The sequence below is a fragment of the Pituophis catenifer genome, unplaced genomic scaffold (assembly GCF_029215685.1).
Source record: "Pituophis catenifer annectens isolate HBS135680 unplaced genomic scaffold, rPitCat1.0.hap2 SCAF_8, whole genome shotgun sequence".
NCBI lineage: Eukaryota > Metazoa > Chordata > Lepidosauria > Squamata > Colubridae > Pituophis > Pituophis catenifer.
The window spans coordinates 621,932-642,761 of NW_027256888.1; the positions used below are offsets into that span (position 1 = coordinate 621,932).

General features: G+C 40.1%; 1 protein-coding gene across 1 annotated transcript in view; it reads left to right on the forward strand.

Annotated features, from left to right (window-relative positions):
- The window catches only part of SLIT2 (slit guidance ligand 2), a 198,265-nt gene that overhangs the window by 3,532 nt on the left and 173,903 nt on the right, over positions 1-20,830 (forward strand). The gene's annotated exons all lie outside the window — the stretch shown is intronic.

Here is a 20,830-nt window from a genome sequence, read left to right on the forward strand (position 1 = left end):
TATAAAATACAAGATTAAAATATGAAGAGATCTTGCCCAGAAACTAGCAATATGAATTGCATTCTGCCATGAGGTCCCCAGGTGTACACTGATCAGGACACAAAAGGCAGGTCTACACACGTGTTGTTGTGTGCATGTCACCACAATTGCAGAGGGCAGAAGCCATCGGATAGCCCCATTTGCTCAGGGTGTCTCTGGATCTTGTTGTATCAGTGGACAGTCTATTCAACAATGTCCATACTTCCCAGCTTTTGCCAGACCCGGGTGCCAGCTCCTCCATTGGTTCCATAAAGTCTTGGTTCTTTGTAGTTTTCCATATCCCTTGTCTTAAAAAAAGTAAGCAACTGGAAAAGTTGAGGGGTCCTTGGTGCTGCCTGAGCTTGGTTTTTTTCTGGAAGACGTCTCATGACCAAACTAAGTAACACCATCAGTGCTAGTGGAGGGATGATGGATTAAAAATAGGACTAGCACTGATGATGTTACCTAGTTTGGGTCATGAGACGTCTGCCAGAAAACGAGAAAGTGCAGGGACCACCAAGGACCCCTCATGTCGACCCTGAGCTACACATGTTCTCCTTTATTAATTGAAGAATTGGGAGTAAGAACTTGTGAAGTGGTGTGATAAATTCAACTATTGTGTAAAAGAGGAAAAAAGACCAAAAAGGGATCAACTTTAAGTAAATACTATTTGCATTGAATTGGATATAAACAAAACAGAAGATGTTTAGTTTAATTAGTTGGTGGTAAAACTCTGAGAGATTTATCCTGTTCCTTTAAGTGTTTACTTGCACATTCCTTAGCTAACTTTTCTGAAAGTTGCACTTTGGTGGTGTGGATATTGATTTTGGTAGCACTTAAGCTTTAGGATTTAAGTTGGGAAAGTATTTCCATATGTGTCCATAGCTGTGTGCTTTGCTTACATTCCGACTTTTTAAAAACAACACTTTATTAGTTGTGCAAACATTGTTTTGTCTTTGTTCTTGTTTTGTCTTTTTTTTTTTAATCCTGTGTATGGATGCAGTTTTTTCTCTCTGTTCCACTTTTCCCATGTTTAGAAGGGTCTTTTAGGAGTTATTACTCAAAAGAGAGAGTGCATTAAGTCACCCTTTGAGGAAGAGTTTAAATAGTGAAGAACAGGTTGGTTTTCTGTGTAGTTGCAAAGAAAGAAGAAGATATTTGCATGGAGACCAGTCCTTTGAGATTTATTATATGCCTTTATAAGAGTGGATAAAAAGAAAGCTGATAGATGAATTTCTCTTTGTAATTGTATGGAGATCCTGCTTATAGCTTTCCTCTTATAGAACTATCATAGACAGACAGACAGACAGACAGACAGACAGACAGGCATGTAACCTTTGAGTCAAACTTGACTCCTGTCTAACAAATGCCTGCAATTTTCTTTGCAAGATTTCAGAAGTGGCTTGCCATTGCCTGCTTCCTAGGGCTGAGAGAGAGGGACTGGCCCCAAGTCACAAACTGGTGTCTAAAACGGGACTAAAACTCATGGTTTCTCAGTTCCTAGCTTAATGCCTTAACCTTAACTATACCAAATTTGCTCCCAAGGAAATTATCTTTTATTTGTTTTAAAAAATGTAACATCTTCACCGCAGCATTAGATACAGCAGACACCTAGCTGAGCACTGAGGGAAGTCACCACAGGAAATTTTACAACTTATAGGTTGCGTAGCTCCGTTTTGAACGCTTGAAACAAATAAGTTTCTTATTTGTTGGTTGGCATCCATACAAAACTTCAATGCAAACATTTTCTTGGGTATGTTATTAAATAAACCCTTTCATACTCTTACAAGATTTTGATCTCATGATGCCAAGTAACAAATTAAAATTGTGTGTCATGAAATGTGTTCCAAAGTATTGCCCTAAGATATTTAATATTTTATTTTTTACCCTCTTTGGATATAGTCATGGATGTTTGTTGTACAAGGGGCTAAGACTGAATTGTTTCAGAAGGGAAAAATAATTTGGAGTGGAAGTTCCTGCAGGCCACAATTCTTGGAACTGCCTAGCTACTGGCTAACAGCAAGTTAAGAGTAAAATGTGATTTTTTTTGTTTTGACAATTTCCATAGAAACTGCTGATAGTAGATTCTCCTTTTTAAGGTATGATGTTTAAGGGTCGTAAGAAGGTTTTTGGTAGTTAGTTTATGCTAAGAATCGTTCAAGGCATTTTGTAAACCAGCTGTACAGCTGAAGATATTTTTTGATCTGTTCCTTTGATTAATACTGAATACAAAGTACCTGGTTAGGATGTTTTGCAGTTTTGACAATGAGTTTTCTATTTATTTCAGGGAAGAGGGTTTTAAGAGAAGGATGGGTTTCTGGCAGGTTGCTCCTGTGGTTTTCAAGCAGCCTGTAATGTCATTTTCATATTACGTTTTCCTAATGCAAAGGGCTTAAAAGAAAGTATACCATTGTAACAACATAACAAAAAACAGCGAATTCCATCTTTTACATCAATCAATATGGTAACTGCTGGGATTTTTATATTCCTTGGGCATGGAAGGGACCAGCTCACATGTCGAAATGCTATGATGGACAGACATAAATATTGCATGGAGAATCTGAAAGAAAAGATTATCTTGAGAGCAAAAAATTGGTTGTCCCATAATTGGTCTATGAAATGACAAGGAGTGAACATTTTTGTTATCTTAATGTAGCTAGGAATCTAACAATAGTTGTGCATCTCAGATTTCCACTTCCTCAATAATGATTCCATGTTGAAAAACCTTGTGTTTAGGAGTTGCTACAGTGGTTGAACTTGTGAAGGCTGCTTGTGCACAAGATGTGATTATGGCTATTAGCTTGAATATTAGGTTTTAATGGAACTTGGATGAATTGAAGACTAGCAGGTCTTTCCCACCGAAATCAGATACGTCTTGTAATTCTTTCTCATCTTTAGATACTTCTTAGAGAGGGAGGAAAGGAGTTTAGTAAGAGACTAGTTTAATAACATCAACACAGAATTAGAACAGAAGGTTATCTCCCCCGTCAGTGATTCTGTATATACAGTGTATATCACAATATTCTGTGTACAGATACACATATACATATACTGAATGTGTCTTTTTGAAGAAAACAGATGATATGAACAATTAACATTCTGACAATAATAGGAGCTACCTGGAAGGAAAGCACGTTATGAGTTCACTTCTTACTCAGAGGTTGGGAACGTAGCTTTCCCAAAGAGGAAGGCAGCTTTGGTTATCTTGTTAGTTTAATCTCTTTGGTTGGAGCTAGCTGATCTGCCATGGAAGGAAAGCATGGTTTTCCCAAGGCCTCACTTGACACATTTCCTTCTCTTTCTCGTGGAACGTGGCTAATAGTTTGGTGTTAGGTTTAATTGACAGTCCCGATAAGTCAAGATCCAAAATGCAGCATGTTGCATTGATCCATCTTTTGATATGAGTGTGAGTCATTTGCTAAGAGAGCAATAAACACAAGATGTTCCTGGGGAAAGGGAGTAGTCACTCCTATCTCATTATACTGTTTTAAGCTCAGTGGAAGACAGGTCCCATTTTATGGTGTCATTTCCTACTCAGCTTCATTTTTAAGTCTTTCCCTAGACTATAGAGCAATTGTGTTACATGGTTTTTTTTTTAATTTACTTTAAAGGTGTTTTGAAAAATATTAGCATATTTGAAAAAAAAATGCAAAAAACACTGAAAAAGTTCTTGCTAGAAAAATTGAATGAAATACTTCAAACCCGGCCTCCCATTGTTACATTCTCTTTAATCCTGATACTTGGTAGACACAACAGTCTGTATTCAATATAATCCCTCCAAGGATAGGAGGAAACGCTCATGAAAAAGAGAAAGGTATCAATGTGTAACCATGTATTTGGGGGTAGGTTTTTATTTAAAAGAAACCAAACCTACTTCTCCATTCCGGACACTTCATAAAAGTGGCCAATGATACAGAAAAGGACTTTGCACCTTCCTTCTGCCAGGAATATTCCTTGACTTCCCCAGGTGGCCTTCAGGAAGTCTCCCAACCATCATTCCATGCTCTTTGCTCCAGAGTTCAGCCACGTTCAGCTAAACAGGCCATCTCATGGGGCATGGTAACTGAGATAGCCATCATCCACTGACACAGGTGATTGGAAGACAGTCTCCTCCCACAGGTACCACAAGAGTGATGCTGAGCTCTAAGGAGACAGGGAGTATTGAGGAAGGGGGAGAGATGGTCCTGAGCCCTGGCATTTTGGTCTTCTGAATACTGGCCTCTCCTGAATATATGGGCAAGTCCCAGAGAGCCCTGTGTGAGGGAGGCCCACACTGAACAAGAGGAGGGGGCCAAGCTATTCTCCAAAGCACCCGAAGGCCAGACAAGGAACAATGGATGGAAACTGACCAAGGAAAGATTCAACCTGGAAATAAGGAGGAATTTTCTGACAGTGAGAGCAATCAACCGATGGAACAGAAGATGCCTCCAGAAGTTGTGGGAGCTTCATCACGAGGCTTTCAAGAAAAGACTGGATTGCCCTCTATCAGAAATGGTGTAGGGTCTCCTGCTTGGTCAGAGGGGGGTTGGACTAGATGACCTACAAGGTCCCTTCCAACTCTGTTAATCTGTATCTGTAGCTGAACAGAAGAACAAAGATTTGGCATACGAGATGCTTCAGGTTAATAACCCTCCAACCACTGCCTTCCAGAGAAGAACCCCTGTTGGCTAATATAATTGAGACTGTGAGATATGGATTGACATGATTGCTCTGCATTTAGGTAACTGTTTGACTTGGTTACACCCAGGGTGTTTTTCCTTGTGTATGAATTTTCAGTAGGTTGATTCACTGTTGATAGTTGGTCCATGTGAGTTTTGCTACCTTCTGCCCTTCCCCTCCCAAACTTTTCTCCTACATACAGAGAGAGAGAGAGAGGGAGACAGACAGACAGACAAGCCCTCCTTGTTATTGTTAAGATAAACAAAGGATGGACTGGGAACTTTTCCTCCTCCCCCCATATTTAAGAGGGTCCCCTGCTTGCAAGGACGTGAGCACGATTTAGCCCCATCCCTTTGTGAGTATTGGATGGCTGTCTAGTTGCTATGGAGAGAGAAAAGGCATAGTAATACACAGTGGGTAACAGTTTCAGCATCACAAAGCTAGCCTGGTGTTCATTTGGGTACTTGGGAGAGGGTGCCATCTGTTAAATGCGTGTTCGGTTTGTCTCAGAGCTGGCATACGTACCCACGTAGGTAACCGAGAGAATCTTTCTTGATTTACTACATGGCATTGCTGGAAATAAGTGGGCTGGCTCCTCCTTGAGTAGAGTTCCCACCCTTAGCTCTGCAAAGAATCCATGAAATCGTTGGCCTTGTTAGCAGTGCAAAGAGAGATGCTCCTGGCATTTAGAACGGTGTTTGTTCTCCTACTTGTTTTTAAGTGTGGGTTTTCAAGTCAGTTTTTAATTCCTGGTGACCCCATGAACAACACTTTTTGGGCAACCTTTTGGGATGTGGTTTGCCATTGACTTCTTCCTGGGGCTGAAAGAGAGTGACTGGCCCAAAGTCACCCAGCAGGCTTCATGTTTAAGGCTGGATTAGAACTCGTGGTCCCTCAGTGTCTGGCCCGAGGCCTTTAAATCACTACACCAAACGGGATCTCTTTGTAACGGTAGAATTGGAGGTTACCAACCTTGAGGAAATGTTGTGGCCCTAAGATTGCAGTGAATGAAATCAAGTATTTGTTTTTCTGTGCCTTGTTTGTTGCAAGAGCTCCGGCTGCTTCATAAATTGAACATCGTGAGGCCATGACGTATGATTTGCTAAAGAGTGTAGGAAGTGAAAAGATATGTGGATTATTGTTACTTGAACGCTTGCCAGACACATTTGGGGAGTCAAAGAAGTGCCACGGCACACAGAAGACAGAGGGCTTACTCTCCAGGAAACCCACTTGCTTTCCTGGGTCCTTGTGACTTCGGATGAAGCCAGGAGGAGCATTTTTCCTTGCCAGCAATTCTTCATGCTGGATTATGACTGACACGATGGAAAATTTTTTGATAAGAACCCCATAGGACTCTGCTTAAATCCTGATCTTTTCCCTCATTGGCTCCTCATTCTCTTCAATTTTTTAAATTTCATATTAGCAGAATTAGATCAGCTTTGATAGTTATCATTGTTGCACCCCCACAAATTTACAATGGCACCCCATCGTTCTGTTTCATTGATGTAGGGTCTGTTCTATGAACCTTGTTTTTTTTTTAACAAAATCAAAATGTATTAAAGATTGTTTCTCTTTTCGTAAATCAGTTTAAGTAATTGTACTGTAAAGTGTGACTCGACCATGGAAATGCACGCACAACCGAAGGCTGCGTTGTCACGTCATGTTTGCAAAACAGAAGATGAAGAGGAAGCTCTGTGGGTTAGATGAGTCCTCCTCTCCCCTGGGTCCTATTAAGGGAGCTGGTTTGATGGGAGCCAAGTGGGGTTTCGAAGTCCTACCGGAAGAACTGCTCAGTCTATATTTGCTACGCTAGCAAATGCGAGGCATAGATCATGAACTGCTCTATTGAATTAAGAATGGAACACATAGAAAAGGCCTACAAGCACCCTAACATTGGCCATTTTAGTGGCTGGAGAATGTAACATGAAAGTAGTATCCATCCATCCATCCATCCATCCATCCATCCATCCATCCATCCTAACATATACATATACTTGTACACATACTCCTCTACTTACAACCTTTCATTTAATGACTGTTCACAGCCCTGAAAAAAATGACTTATAACCATTTCTCACATTTACGACTGTGCAGCCTCCCTGTGGTGACGTGATCAAAATTCAGACGCTTGGCAACTGACTCGTATTTATGACGGTTGCAGTGTCCTGGGGGTCATGTCATTCATTACCTTTTGCAACTTTCTGACAAACAAAGTCAGATTCACCTCACAACCTTGTTACTAACTGTGGATTATAAATGAGGCAAAGCTCACTTATGCAAATGTCTCACTTAGCAACAGAAATTTTGATCTCAGTTGTGGTCGTAAGTCGAGGACCACTTGTATATAGTTTGGGCTCTCAAATTAGGGTCACAAAATCCACATGGACTCTAGGTGGCAGCAAAAAGATACAGAAAAGGCTAATTAACTGCTGCCCTCTAGTGGTTGCCTAGATATTTGCAGCCCCAAAGCATAGGTGGTTCTTGACTTAAGGGCTGTGATGGAGCCCACGATTTGCATCATAACTCATGACCATCGTAAAATAAGGCCCCTTTGGCTCCAGTGGAAATAAGGCGCCAGTGGATGAACTGAATAGCAACAATTAAAAATACTGGTAAAAGTTTGTAAAATTTCCCTCAGAGCATAGTTGTTAACACTTTCCCCCAATCTGATATTGTGCATATGTGCCTGTCCCTGTAACTTCTAACCAAGTTTGGTCTGTTGCCATGGAAATGCTTGCTAGGGACTAGGAAACTGATGGCCAATATATCTAGCAGGTGCCTTATTAAGAGGTTTTAATAGGACTGCTGGCATAGGATAAACCAGATAAAACTTGTCACTTCAAGATGTTCCAGTGGTCACTAATTCAGCTTTTAAGAAGAACTCTCCAAGTGGGGAGGTCCTTGGTGCTCTCTGAACTTGGTTGTTTTCTTGAAGACGTTTCATGACCCAACTAGATAACATCATCAGTGGTAGTGATGATGATGATGATGATCAGCACTGATGATGTTACCTAGTTGGGTCATGAAACATCTGCAAGAAAACAACCAAGCTCAGGGAGACCCCTGACCCCTCATGTCAACCCCGACCTTCAACTATTCTCCTTTATTAGAACCATCAGACTGTTTTTATCATTAATCGCTGCACCTATGAGTTTCTAATGCTTAGAATCACTTTTCAAAAGTAAACTGTTACGTTTCTCCAGGAGTAGCACACCTTGCTTTCTTGAAAGGTTGTCCTTCACGTAGGTTAGAAGTGTCTAAGATCAGGGAGAAAGGAGGAAGAGCCTGTAAAATATTTTGGCTTTTCAGACGGGCAGACATTTGGCATTTGCTCTTGAACAGGATTCATGATCGTGTCAGTCATTTTTATTGACTCCATTCAACGCACACTCTTTGCATTTCAAAATGCTAAATAAATATTGACTTCAATCTTATACCCTCGTTCTTTTCGATGTAGGATGTTCAGAGAAGAAGAAAAACGGATACTTTATGGTTGATGGCCTTAACCTGTTTATAAGAACTTGCCTGTAAACTGCTAACATTTTTATTTAGCTATTTATTTTAGACTTGCTGTTTAATTGTGACAAGTGTTCATTGTTATCCCTTCTCGGTGTGAAATGCATAATGTGAAATAGATGTCTGAAGAGAAGATCACATGAGCCTCCAAAAGGAAGTAGGCGGTATGAGGAGCAAAAGATGTTATATGCCAAATATGTCCCAAAGACGCTTTTCCAAAAAGTGGACTTTCTTGCTCTTTCTCTTTGAAAAGGTTTCGCTTCTCATCCAAGAAGCTGCTTCAGTTCAGAGAAACGAAACGTTTTCAAGGAAACTATTTTGAAGATCTAATAAACTTTAGAACTGAAGCAGCTGCTTGGATGAGAAGGGAAACATTTTCAAAGAGAAAGAGCAAGAAAGTCTAGATGCCTTTTTGGAAAAGCAACTTCGGGACAACTATGATCCGGATGATTGAGAATCTCCATAGATCTATACTGTACGTCATATAATGTCAACATTCAGATTGTGCAAGTATTAAATTCAGATCAGTTGCATGGCGATATCATGATACTCACAGGGTCATTCTGATGATATTGTGGCTTTTACCAGATGCCATCAAATACTGGGCGTCTGAGCTCTCAAGCAAACTTGTACCTTGAATTAAGCTTTTAAATATTGGAAAGGTGAAACCAGCAGTTGCCCACTTCAGCCCAGAAATCAGATCACCCCCCACCATACGCGGAATCATCTGAACTTGCTTTGTATTCAAGGGCATCACCCGATTAATAACCTGGGCTTTGATATTTTGGAAACTCATCTTCTCCATAGTTATCTGTCTTCATAAAATAAGGATTGCTCCTGGCAGACCAATTTGAGCCGATGAAAAATATTTCAAGTCGTAGCTGAACTCCATTGTAGAGTAAAGGGAGACATAATCACATCTGCAGACTCCAAACTTGGTCTATAATGGAGTCGTAACTTGACTATGTGGGGTTAAAAGCCATCACCCCAAACCATTAAACCAATAATTGACATCTAATTAAGATAGAAGCTCAGTTTATCCACTTGGCTGTTGCCTTCAGACACCTGTTCAGTGTGTCTCCTGCCTCACCAGACGGTTGACGAGGAGAAAGAGAGCTCTCTGGAGAACGTCAACTTAATGATCTGTCACTGCAACCCATTACAGTACAGCTCTCTCTGGTTTTATGTAGAGTAGATGCTGAACACCACGGGAATACAGTACGGGATCAACTTATTCCACCCTTCAGCACACGGGTCACACTTGCTAGCCCTGTGGCTATGATGGTGTAGGAACAAAACCACGAGAGTGCAATTCTAATCCAGGCAAGTTTTGAGGTTTTTTTTTTTTTTTGAAGATAACTTGGTTAAATAACCTGGCTCTACTCAAGTTCCAGGAATGGAAAGCTTTGATTCTTCTGGTCCTTTTCCTGGCCTAAGTTCAAGATACTTTTGATATCATCAAAGAAAATTTTAAAATCTTAAATTCCGATGCAAAGTCCTTGGTGTTCTCTGAGTGTTTGTTTTCTTGCAGCTGTTTGATTCCCTGGTTAAGTAACATCTTCAGTGCCAGGTGGGACTCCTTCTCTGTTTCTATGCCGTAGTTGGCCCTGTCAGAGTTGATGGGGGGGGAGGGGGCTTTGCTTTCTCCTTGGCACTTCCTTGGTTAGACTTGGATTAGGTTTAGCTTTGAAGATGTTTTGGAGGGTTTTGTTGGGTTGTATGCTAAGGCGATGATGCCTTGTGGTTGTAATAGTCTGTGAGCTTTTTCTGAAATGTTTTTGAGGTATGGCCTTGTTATCCTGTCCATAGTCTGGGCTGCCTGTGCTGCATTGGGTTGAGTGGCCAGGGTCTTTTGGATATAAAGTTGTGGGGGTATCCATCTGGAAGAGGTATAGGCAATCTGTTTCCTTTTTCTGACCTCCAAACAGAACTCTTACTCACTCCTCTTGTGGGACATTGGGCTGTAACTCTGGTGGGGGGGGGCTTGGTTCGTGTGAGTTGCCTTCTGATAAAGAGTTGTGTTTTTTTTCATTTGCCGCCATTTCTTCTGCTGATAAAGATACACAAGAAAGGTGATGTGTTGTTTCCTTCTTCTCTTTGTGAATTTTGTTCCTTTGAAGATGTTGTTGATTGTTTCATGCATCTTCTCTGGTGGTTCCTTTTTCATTATGTCAGAGGACCAGGGCATCATCCATCGTGGCTATTTTGTCATGCTGTTGCTTGTGGCCAACCTGAAGGACCTTCTTGCCACAATTAACCAGACGGTCTACTGTTTCTTCAGCTTCTTTGCAGAGACAGCCTCTGCTGTCCGTTGCTGTCTTCTCAGGTCTGGCTTTCTATGCATTTGACCTTGGTCTTCTGCAGCCAGAAGAAGCTCCTCTTTCTCTTTCTTCAACTTCACTGCTCTTGGCCACTGCCAGGTCTCCTTGCTATATACTGGATACTTCACTAGGTTTTTTGTGTGTGCTAGTCATGGAACCCTTTGCTCTGTCATGTCCCTTTCCTGTTCTTCGTTTGGTCTTTCTTGTAAGCCACTTTGGTCTGTCTTGATACTCATTAAGTCTCCATGGTCTACAGGCAGCCCTCAACTTACGACCACAATTGAGTCCCAAGATTTCTGTTGTTAAGTGAGAAACTTGTTAAAACCCTTTTTATGACCTTCCTTGCCACAGTTGTCAAGTGAATCACTGCAGTGGACTTGGTGATTAAGTTAGTGACCCGGTTGTTAAGTGGATCTGGCTTCCCCATTGACTTTGCTTGTCTGAAGGTCACAAAAGGGGATATGTGACCTCAGGACACTGTAACAGTCATAAATACGAGTCGATTGCCAAGCCTCTGAATTTCGATCACATGACCGCGGGGACGCTGCAAAGGTTGTAACTGTGAAAAACGGTTCTAAGTCACTTTTTTCAGTGCCATTGTAAAGTTGAATGGTCGTTAAATGAACTGTTGTAAGTTGAGGACTATCTGTACTACCTTCAGTACATCCTCTTCACATCTATCCTTCAGGTATTCTTCCGAGGCCCCCTTTGGTTCTTCAGCTGTCCGGTCTACTTGCAACGTGCCAGGCCCACCTATTTTTCTTGCAGAGTAGAGCCCATAAAAGGCATTGTGTGTGTGGGTGAAGAGCACTGATTCATTGCCATTGTTTTCCTAGTTATCCATAGAGTCCAGACTCTTATTCCAGCTGTGTATCTACTGACTGGAAATGTCCACGTGTCTATTTCTTTGATGGTATATTTCATTTCATTTCATTTTTATTTATTTTATTTTATTTTATTTTATTTTATTTTATTTTATTTTATTTTATTTTATTTTATTTTATTTTATTTTATTTTATTTTATTTTATTTTATTTATTTATTTTATTTTATTTTATTATTTTATTTTATTTTATTTTATTTTATTTTATTTTATTTTATTTTATTATTATACCTTATGATTCTTGACGAACGTATCTTTTCTTTTATGTACTCCGAGAGCGTATGCACCAAAGACAAATTCCTTGTGTGTCCAATCACACTTGGCCAATAAAGAATTCTATTCTATTCTATTCTATTCTATTCTATTCTATTCTATTCTATTCTATTCTATTCTATTCTATTCTATTCTATTCTATTCTATTCTACTCTACTCTACTCTACTCTACTCTACTCTACTCTACTCTACTCTATTCTTATTTATTTTATTTCACTTATCTTATCTTATCTTATCTTATCTTATCTTATCTTATCTTATCTTATCTTATCTTATCTTATCTTATCATTTTCTGGAGGAAAAAACGTCCTTAATAAAAGTGTTAGCTTCCTATATATTATTGCTCTTGCTTAAAATAACAAAGGGAGGCTTCGTCTGTAACAGCCCAGCTCTCTGTTTAATTTTAAGGAAGAAAAGCTTGAAATGTGATTTTAAAAAGGTTCCAAGAAACAAAAACCTAACAAAGCAAGAACAAAAAACAATTATTTTTGTAGATACTGTATAGGCTTTTTGTCTCTTGTATGTTCTAGGAATGCTTTTGCATGCAGTCTACATGGAGTTTAGATATGAACAAGATGTACTTTTCCAAATGTTAAGATGTTCAGTGATGAGAGGTGATTCTGTAGCTATTATGTATTAACTTTGGCTTCAGACAGTGGCTCAAAATGCTGCTAGTTCCATATCTTTATATTCAAGTCACAGCAAAGTTTTGTGTTGGTGCTCAAATATTGACTGGCTGAAACTCTGACGTCTTTGCAGCTTGGCAGTTCCTGCTCCAGGCCATTGGCTGGAAAGATCCATATAAATTCTAGCTGAAAAATATGTGGATTTTTCGACTTGCCTCCTAGCAGTTATCTGAACCATTGCAGCTGCTTCTGAATTATAAGGTCTGAGAGATACCTGCAGCATTCTCTTCTGGCTAAGCTTATTGTCAAGAGTTTCCTAATTTAAAAAAAAATAATTAAGTTGTAAAAGCCTCACATTTATTAATGCAACATTAAAGTGCTGTGACTGGTCATTTGCTGCCCGAGTTTGCTAGTTTCAGTATTACTTTTACAATGGCAAACTTCTTCCTTTATAATAAAAAAAAAGTTATACATTTATAATAGTCAATAGGCTTTAGTTAAAATACTCTTACTACCCTGTTTCCCCCAAAATAAGACCTCCCCTGATAATAAGCCCAATCGGGCTTTTGAGCGCATGGCAATAAGGCCAAGCGTTTATTCCAGGGTTCAAAAAAATATAGGACAGGGTCTTATTTTCGGGGAAACACGGTAGCATGTTATGCTAAGCAATATATTCAGGATATAGTCTGGCCACGATAGGAAGAGTAGTTGGTATGAGATTTTTTTGCTTGCAGCAAAAAGAAAAACCGTTTACGAGTAGTTGGTAAGAATATAGAAAAGAAAAGAACCGAGATAGAAATCTTTGAATGGGGACTGGGGTGTGTGTTTTTTAAGGCCGATGATGGAGTAAATTACTTCCACATCTCTTCAAGCATCTCTTATTCCTCTCCTTCCTTTTGATGAAGAAGCCATTCTATAGAATGCTTATTCAGGTCAGTGCACCAGGGAAATTAATGAGGGAGCTTTCATGGCAACGGTCATGACCGTTGCATCGGCAACTAATATCACATTTCACACCATTATAATGGACATCGGCTGAATGCTGAAAGAGAACAGGGAGGCTCATTTCCATTAGAAATTGATGCACATCTTTCACTTTTCTGTGTCTTTTTTTTTTTTTTACTGTAAGTCCAATCAAATGATTTTCAAAAGAGCAAATGGGTCATTGGGCCGAGAACTGTAACACAAAACAGTTTATGGAGAGTCTTGACTTAATGACCACAGTTGGAATCAGGATTTACGTTGCTAAGCAAAATAAGTGAGTCGTGGCCAGTTGTAAAGTCTTTTTTTTTTTTTTGGCCATGGTTGTTACGCAAATCACTGCACTTGTTAAATGAAGCATGCGGTTATTAAGCGAGTCCAGCTTGCCTCGTTGACTTTGCTTGCAAATGGTGATCAGAACATCCAGGATGTGGTAACTCTTGTAAATACATATGCAAATTGCCTGAAATTTCGATCACGTGGCCGTGGGGATGTTGCAGTGAGGATCAGCCATAAGTCACTTTGACCATGCTTTTATAACTTAAAATGGTCACTAAACAAATATTTGTTAGCGGAGGACTATCTGTATTAATATCAAGCTGCTACCCAGTACCACCAGTATAAAGGCAAAGGTTTCCCCTGTCCAGTTGTATCTGGCAGTGCTCATCGCTGTTTCTTAACTGAGGGAGCCAGCGTCCGAAGATATTTCTGTGGTCATGTGGCTAGCAAGATTATACAGTGAAGTCACACAACGCCGTTGCCTTCCCACCAAAGTGGTACCAATTTATCTACTCGCATTTCCAACTGCTACATCGGCTGGAGCACTGAACAGGAGCTCAGCCTGTCTCCAGCGCTCCAGGTCTCGAACACGGCAGACAGCTTTCCAGCTGACAAGTTCAGCGCTTTTAACCGCTGAGCCATTGAGTCCTTTTAGCACCAGTGTACCCTACTATGTAGAGCACTGTATACCAGTATACCCTACTGTGGAACTAATTGGGAGCTGAAAATGAAGTGGATGGAATTTTGAAACGTGAGTAATGATGACAGGAGCAAGACAAATTACAGAAAAGGTGAGCTCCTTTTTGTCTGAATCCGTAGAGCAAGAACTTCAGAAAACAGCAGCTTGTAGCACAAATGTGTTTCTGGCTTAGATTTTGCACCAATTCTGGATGTGTTCCTGTTCTTTGACTTGATTGTGATTGAACAGTAAGTCATGTCCTGGGTCAAAGTTGGTCAGCTCTGGATTCTACTCATGAGAGGGAATTCTATACCTGATTCAGATCTCTGACTTTCTTAGCAGCCATTTCTTGGAACAACCTCTGTGGGTCTTACTGTACCCCAGGCCCCTTCTATATTTTTGTAAGTGTTTTCTGTCTAGGATACACTTAAATCTTGACCTCTTTGCCGTGGTCTCCCTCTTCATTTAGCACCCCATCTTTCCCATCATGTGCCAATGGGTGCAAACGACTGTTTTTAATTAATTAATTAATTAAAGTTGTTTTAGTGCAACCTTGTAATTTCTACTGCAATTACAACTGAAGTAATAAATGCATCATGCTAATTGGGTTTGCTTAAGTATTGCATGTGCATTGATTAGTGCAATGAATGCACTAAATACCAGAGTCTTACACTAAGCCAGATAAACAGACAAAACAAGCTCTCTCCTTTGGTTTAATCATATAAGGTGTAATTTTACCAATGACCACAATCATCTGCTTATTATAGTTCAGAGCATGTTTGCTTTTAAACTGGGATATTCATTCATTCGTTCGTTCAGTCAGTCAGTCAATCAATCAATCAGTCAGTCAGTCAGTCAGTCAGTCAGTCAGTCAGTCAGTCAGTCAGTCAGTCAATCAACTGGGATATCACCTTAATCTGGGCACGAGTAGCATTGCTTTAAATACCAATGCTCTTTTGATCGTTTGGAAGACGTCTTTAAAAAGGACATTGAGTTGTAAAAGAATGAATTTGAAATTTGAAAAATTGAAGAACTCGGCTTAACTTTTGAAAATAAGAACAGCCGGGTTTTCCTTAAATGTATTCCCCCCCCCCCGAGGGAAAATATACAAAACCAATATTTGTTTCCTTTGTCTTAGAAAAGAAGGAAAGAAAGTGCTATAAGAGAATGGCTAATGCCCCCTTCCTGCTATTCCTCTGAACCTTGCCACGCTATAACATTTGTGTATTTCCAAAAAAAGGAAACAAATAAAAATTATAATTATTAGCCTCTGTGTCTTAGAGATCAGAATTTGTGCCTGTGGTCTTGATGTCGCTGTGGTATCGTGCACCTCCTGACCTTAAGAACTGCTCACCCATGTCCAGCCACAGAGGACATCCATTGCCAACTGCTAAGATCCCTGGCAAGTTCTAAGATGACTGAGGAGCAACAGTTCAGCAGCAAGTGTGGCAGAAACGGATGAGGTTCTCCAAGACCAGGACTCTTGCCTTAACCGTATGACCAAGTGGCAGTTTCTGATGTCCACCAGAAATGATTGATCTTAGCATCCTCTGTTTGATATTCTCTCTCACTGCAGTGGTTGAGAAGATGCTGTTCCTTGTGGAAACCTAGTAAACTGAGCTGACCCCTTTGCTCACGAGTGGATCTAGTCTGAGTTTTCACAATAAAGAATATACAGGTAGTTCTTGATGTACAACAGTTCACCTTGTAACCATTCAAAGTTACAATGGCACTGAAAAAGTGATACACGACCATTTTTCACACTTATGACCGTCGCAGCAAAATTTGTGAGCAAAATTTGGATGCTTGGCAACTGGTTTTTATTTATGACGGTCTCGGTGTCTCGGGGTCGTGTGATCCCCTTGTGAAACCTTCTGACAAGCAAAGTCAATGGAGAAGCCAGATTTGCTTAATGACCATGTTACTAATTATGATTCATTTAGCAACGGGGGCAAGAAAAGTCGTAAAATTGGACAAAACTCAACAAATTTCTCCCTTAGCAACCTAACTTTTGGGCTCAGTTGTGGTCCTTCTCTTTTCCCCGTGGGCTTCAGTTGTGCCCCCTTCTAGGGAATGAGATGCAAAGCAGGGAAGGGACCCCCTCTGAGAGCCACCCCTGAAACGAGAGGGGGTGCAGGGTGGGAGATAATGAAGGTCCTGTGTACTTTCTGCTAACTGGGGTCCCTTTGGCGATGTGTTTAATTCATGTGAGCCCTGTTCTCATGGGTCTAGAAGTCAAATTGCAGTGAGAAGTCCTGTTTGCTCTTTGCAGACCTTTTTAGAAATTCCAAGACGGGAACGCTGTTTATTTTTCCCACATCTGTTTTGTTCTCATTCTCTGAGACTCTGTTTGCTGGATGCTCCCCGCTCTCTCTCGCTCTCTGGGCCCAAACTGCTTAAATTAGGGCACTGTTGCAAAATGTCAAAATAAGTGTAGCTGGATCTCTTTTATTAAAAGAAAAAAAATCAGAGCGCACATTGTTTTCCTTGCATTTTATTTAAGACTCTCTATCTTGGTCCACAACAGAACGAAGGCAGAGCCAAACGGAAACAATAGCTTTGAATCAACATGGAAAAAATATTTATTTATTTGCTGTGCTTTTAAACCACACAGGATGGGTTTTGACAGAACATTTTATTCCTGATAGGAAATATGTCATAACACATTAAAATAGGAAATGGTTTCTATGGCTTGTTGGGCTTTCTTCAGATGTACAGTAAACTTCCTGCCCTCTTGGACTTCTCATGTCTACAAAATTGTCTCACTCATAGGTGTGTGATTTGTTTTAAGGGCTGATTTCAGGGAGTCCTCGACTTACGACCACAATTGAGCCCAAAATTGCTGAGTAAAACGAGTTTTGCCCCATTTTACAACCTGGTTGTAACCCGGTTGTTAAGTGAATCTGGTTTCCCTATTGACTTTGCTTGTCCGAAGCTCACAAAAGGCGATCACATGACCTCGAGACACTGCAACCATCATAAGTTGCCAAGTTGCCAAACGTCTGAGCTTTAATCATGTGACCGCAGGGATGGTGCAACAGTCGTAAGTGTGAAAATTGGTCATAAGTCCCCTTTATCACTGCTGTTGTAACTTCAAACAGTCATGAATGTTGTAAATTGAGGGGCTACCTATAGTTTCAATTACGTTCCTGTAAACTTATGGAATTACTTTTTGGAACAATACAACACTCTGAAGTACTGAGTGGCAGTTTTTGAAATGGTTACCTTTCAGTTCTTACATGGCATGCAGCAAATATTAAGTATTTATTCATATCTTTACTTACTTATCCATTTCTGCATGACCCAGAGTAGAACATCACTGCCCATCGAAAGGCTTCAGTTGTGGGTTGACCATGCCAGCCTCGTTTCATTCATGTTGGAAACCATGCAAGCTTTTGGCTGTGAATTTCTTATCCCATTGGCCAAGTGGGATTAGAGACACAAGGAATTTGTCTCCGGTGCATAATAGACTAGACTAGGCTAGGCTAGACTTGACTTGACTTGACTTGACTTGACTTGACTTGACTTGACTTGACTTGACTTGACTTGACTTGACTTGACTTCTTTATTGGCCAAGTGTGATTGGACACACAAAGAATTTGTTTTAGGTGTATATGGTCTCAGTGTACATAAGGAGAATAAAATACATTAATCAAAAATAAAAAGATACAACACTTAGTGACAGCCAGGGTTACTAATAAGCTATCAAATCGTACTAGGAAACAAATAAACACAATATAATTTGAAAGATACAAGCAACATGGTTATAGTAATAAGCGGGAAGAGATAGGTACTAGGAAGGATGAGAAGAATAATAGTAGTACAGTCTTAGTAAGTTATTTGACAGTGTTGTGGAAATTAGTTGTTTAGCAGAGTGATGGCATTCGGGAAAAGATGTCCTTGTGTCTAGTTGTTCTGGTGTGCAGTGCTCTATAGCGTCGTTTTGAGGGTAGGAGTTGAAGCAGTTTATGTGACGTTTTCTCAGCCTTCTTTCTGACCCAAATGGACATTTGTTAACATATTTTTATTTTTAAAAGTTAATGAAAGTATATAGGATGTAAGCAACAAGACCTGGCAATGGCTAAGAGCAAAGAAAGTTGAAGAAAGAGACCAAGGCACTAATTCTGGCCTCCCAAGGCCAAGCTTTAGCAACAAACGCATGCAGAGCAAGAGTTAGGAAGAAAAACAACAGGCAGCCAATGCCAGCTCTCTAACGCAGAACAAGGACGTTAGCAGCAACCTGAATTGTTTATTTGTTTGGTTTTTATTTTGCAGGTATATATGGAAAAGCTTTTGTTTTTTTTAAAAAAAATAGATTCATCGCATTCATTGCTGAAATATCACAATTTAACAATTACCTAGACCTTTTTAATTTTGCAGCAATGTTTTTGCCAAATCTACTTTAGTCATGCCAAAAAGTGCAGGGATTCCTTGTTACAAACTCTGTTTGGCTACAAAATACTGATGAGTGCATATGGTGGATTATTGTTCAAACACCACATCTGCACCACTTTGGGTACAAGGAACTATTCATAGGTTTACACCATTAAGTGGTACATTGAATGCCAATATATGTTATTTTTTTATTCCGACAAGGATGATATAAATCATTTTAAACAATTCTTACTCGCTACTGTGAGATTTTTTTTTTTTTTAAAAAAGAAGGTGTAGATGCAAAGTATTGTTCTGATGTGGAAATAGCTTTATACATTACTTCAAGCATAAAATTAAGATGAATTAAATCCACTTTGCTAGAAATGATCAGGAACGTCATCAAATGTGGTCAGTATAAGAATTAGTAGAGTGAGGTTATCTAACCATATGGATGAAATTAGACAACCGGTGGAAATAATGAAATTGGTTCAAAGCAGCCTTTCCGAGACAGATGTTTTGAGACTACAATTCTTAAAATTACCAGCTGATTTCCCTATGGGGGGAATTCCTGCTCAACCACATCTGGTGGATGTCATATCAGAGAAGGATTGTGTTCTTTATTTTTATATATTGAAGGAGAGCTATAAATTTAGTTCCAGTCTGTAATTTTTTCACTTAGCATTTGTTCAAGAGTTTGCATGGGTATTTGCCAGTATCTCATGTTCCATGATGGATAATGCTTTTGGGGGGGGGGGAAATTAGGCAGCGTTCACTAAGTTGCCTTTTCTGTGATTAATTGCACTGTACTTATGCTGGATTGGATTCCGACATGTTTCTCCCAGTGGTGGGTTGCTACCAGTTCGCCCTGGATCAGACAAACCGGTAGCGGAGGCGGTGGGAGGCTCTGCCCACCCGCCCGGACGTCTCTGGGCATGCGCAGAAGTGTTGTGCATGCACAGAAGTGCTGCGCGTGAGCGCACGCGCGCCCATGTGCAAACCGATAGCGACAGAATTTGCATCCCACTACTTTCTCCAGAAGGTCCAACAGAGGATTTAGCTAAAAAGAGGGGCTCTTCTGATGCTCAGCAGATCTCTTAACTATCCTGAACAACTTTACAAAGAGAATTTGCTGAAGAAAAAAAAAGTTGTAACCGAAGCGCTGGGGAAATCAGGAGATTTAGGCAGTTCAAAGGCGTATAAAGATTTATTGCAAGCTTAAGCTCTCTGCAAGAATCTGGCCAACTAACAGCCAAAGGAAATGAGCGGGAGATAAGAAAAGCATTCAGGGTAGGCTGGACTTCGATTTCTTGCGGAGGTGAAGGGATTCGTGACTTTTGATGTGTTTGACCCTTTCCTTGGGCTCAGCCTGCTCACCTCCTAAATACACTCGGCTAAAGGGATAATGAATCAAGCAGTTTAGAACCAATTATGTAGTTTGAGTGCAGGGAAGATCATGGTTACTGAATAAGATGTAGGTTTGGCTATATTCAGCTTTATAATATCTTGTGTTTGAGCTTTTTTTTAAATAGAGGAAGCAGTTGTTATTTTGTGCTATGAACGATGTAACAAAGAATATTATGTTCAAATTCTTCATATAAGACATTGTGAATAACCTGAATTGCTACCAACAAGTAACCATGGGGTTTTCTGCTAGTTTGCACCCTTACTCTAAAGCAGTGTTTCTCAACCTTGGTAGCTTGAAGATGGGTGGACTTCAACTCCCAGAATCCCCCAGCCAGCTGGCTGGGGGATTCTGGGAATTGAAGTCCGCCCATCTTCAATCTACCAAGGTTGAGAAACACTGCTCTAAAGTTTATTGATAAAGGGGAGTTTGTTTGCTGATACTCAAAATGCTCTGTGATCCATAATTGATGCAATATATCGTGTTCCAGGAAGGCTGGCTTATTTATGTTCTAACTTGATTATTCATAAAAGATCTCCTCCATCAAATCTTTAGACTAAGATTTGTGTTTCTCCTTGCTTCATGCATGTGGAAGAACACAGTTTAATCAGAATTGGTATCTTAGGGAATATCAAATGGGTACCTCAGGAAATTAGCCTCAAAAGATTAATTTCCTGGGTAGCTGGACACAGAGGGGAATCAAAGGGCTGCCTTGGCAAGATAATATTTCGTTATGAGGGATTCCTTACGGGAAATTTCAAAATCAAAATTAATGGCTTTGGGCAGGCGGTTGGAGTTTGCACATCTCCTTCCCTTACAT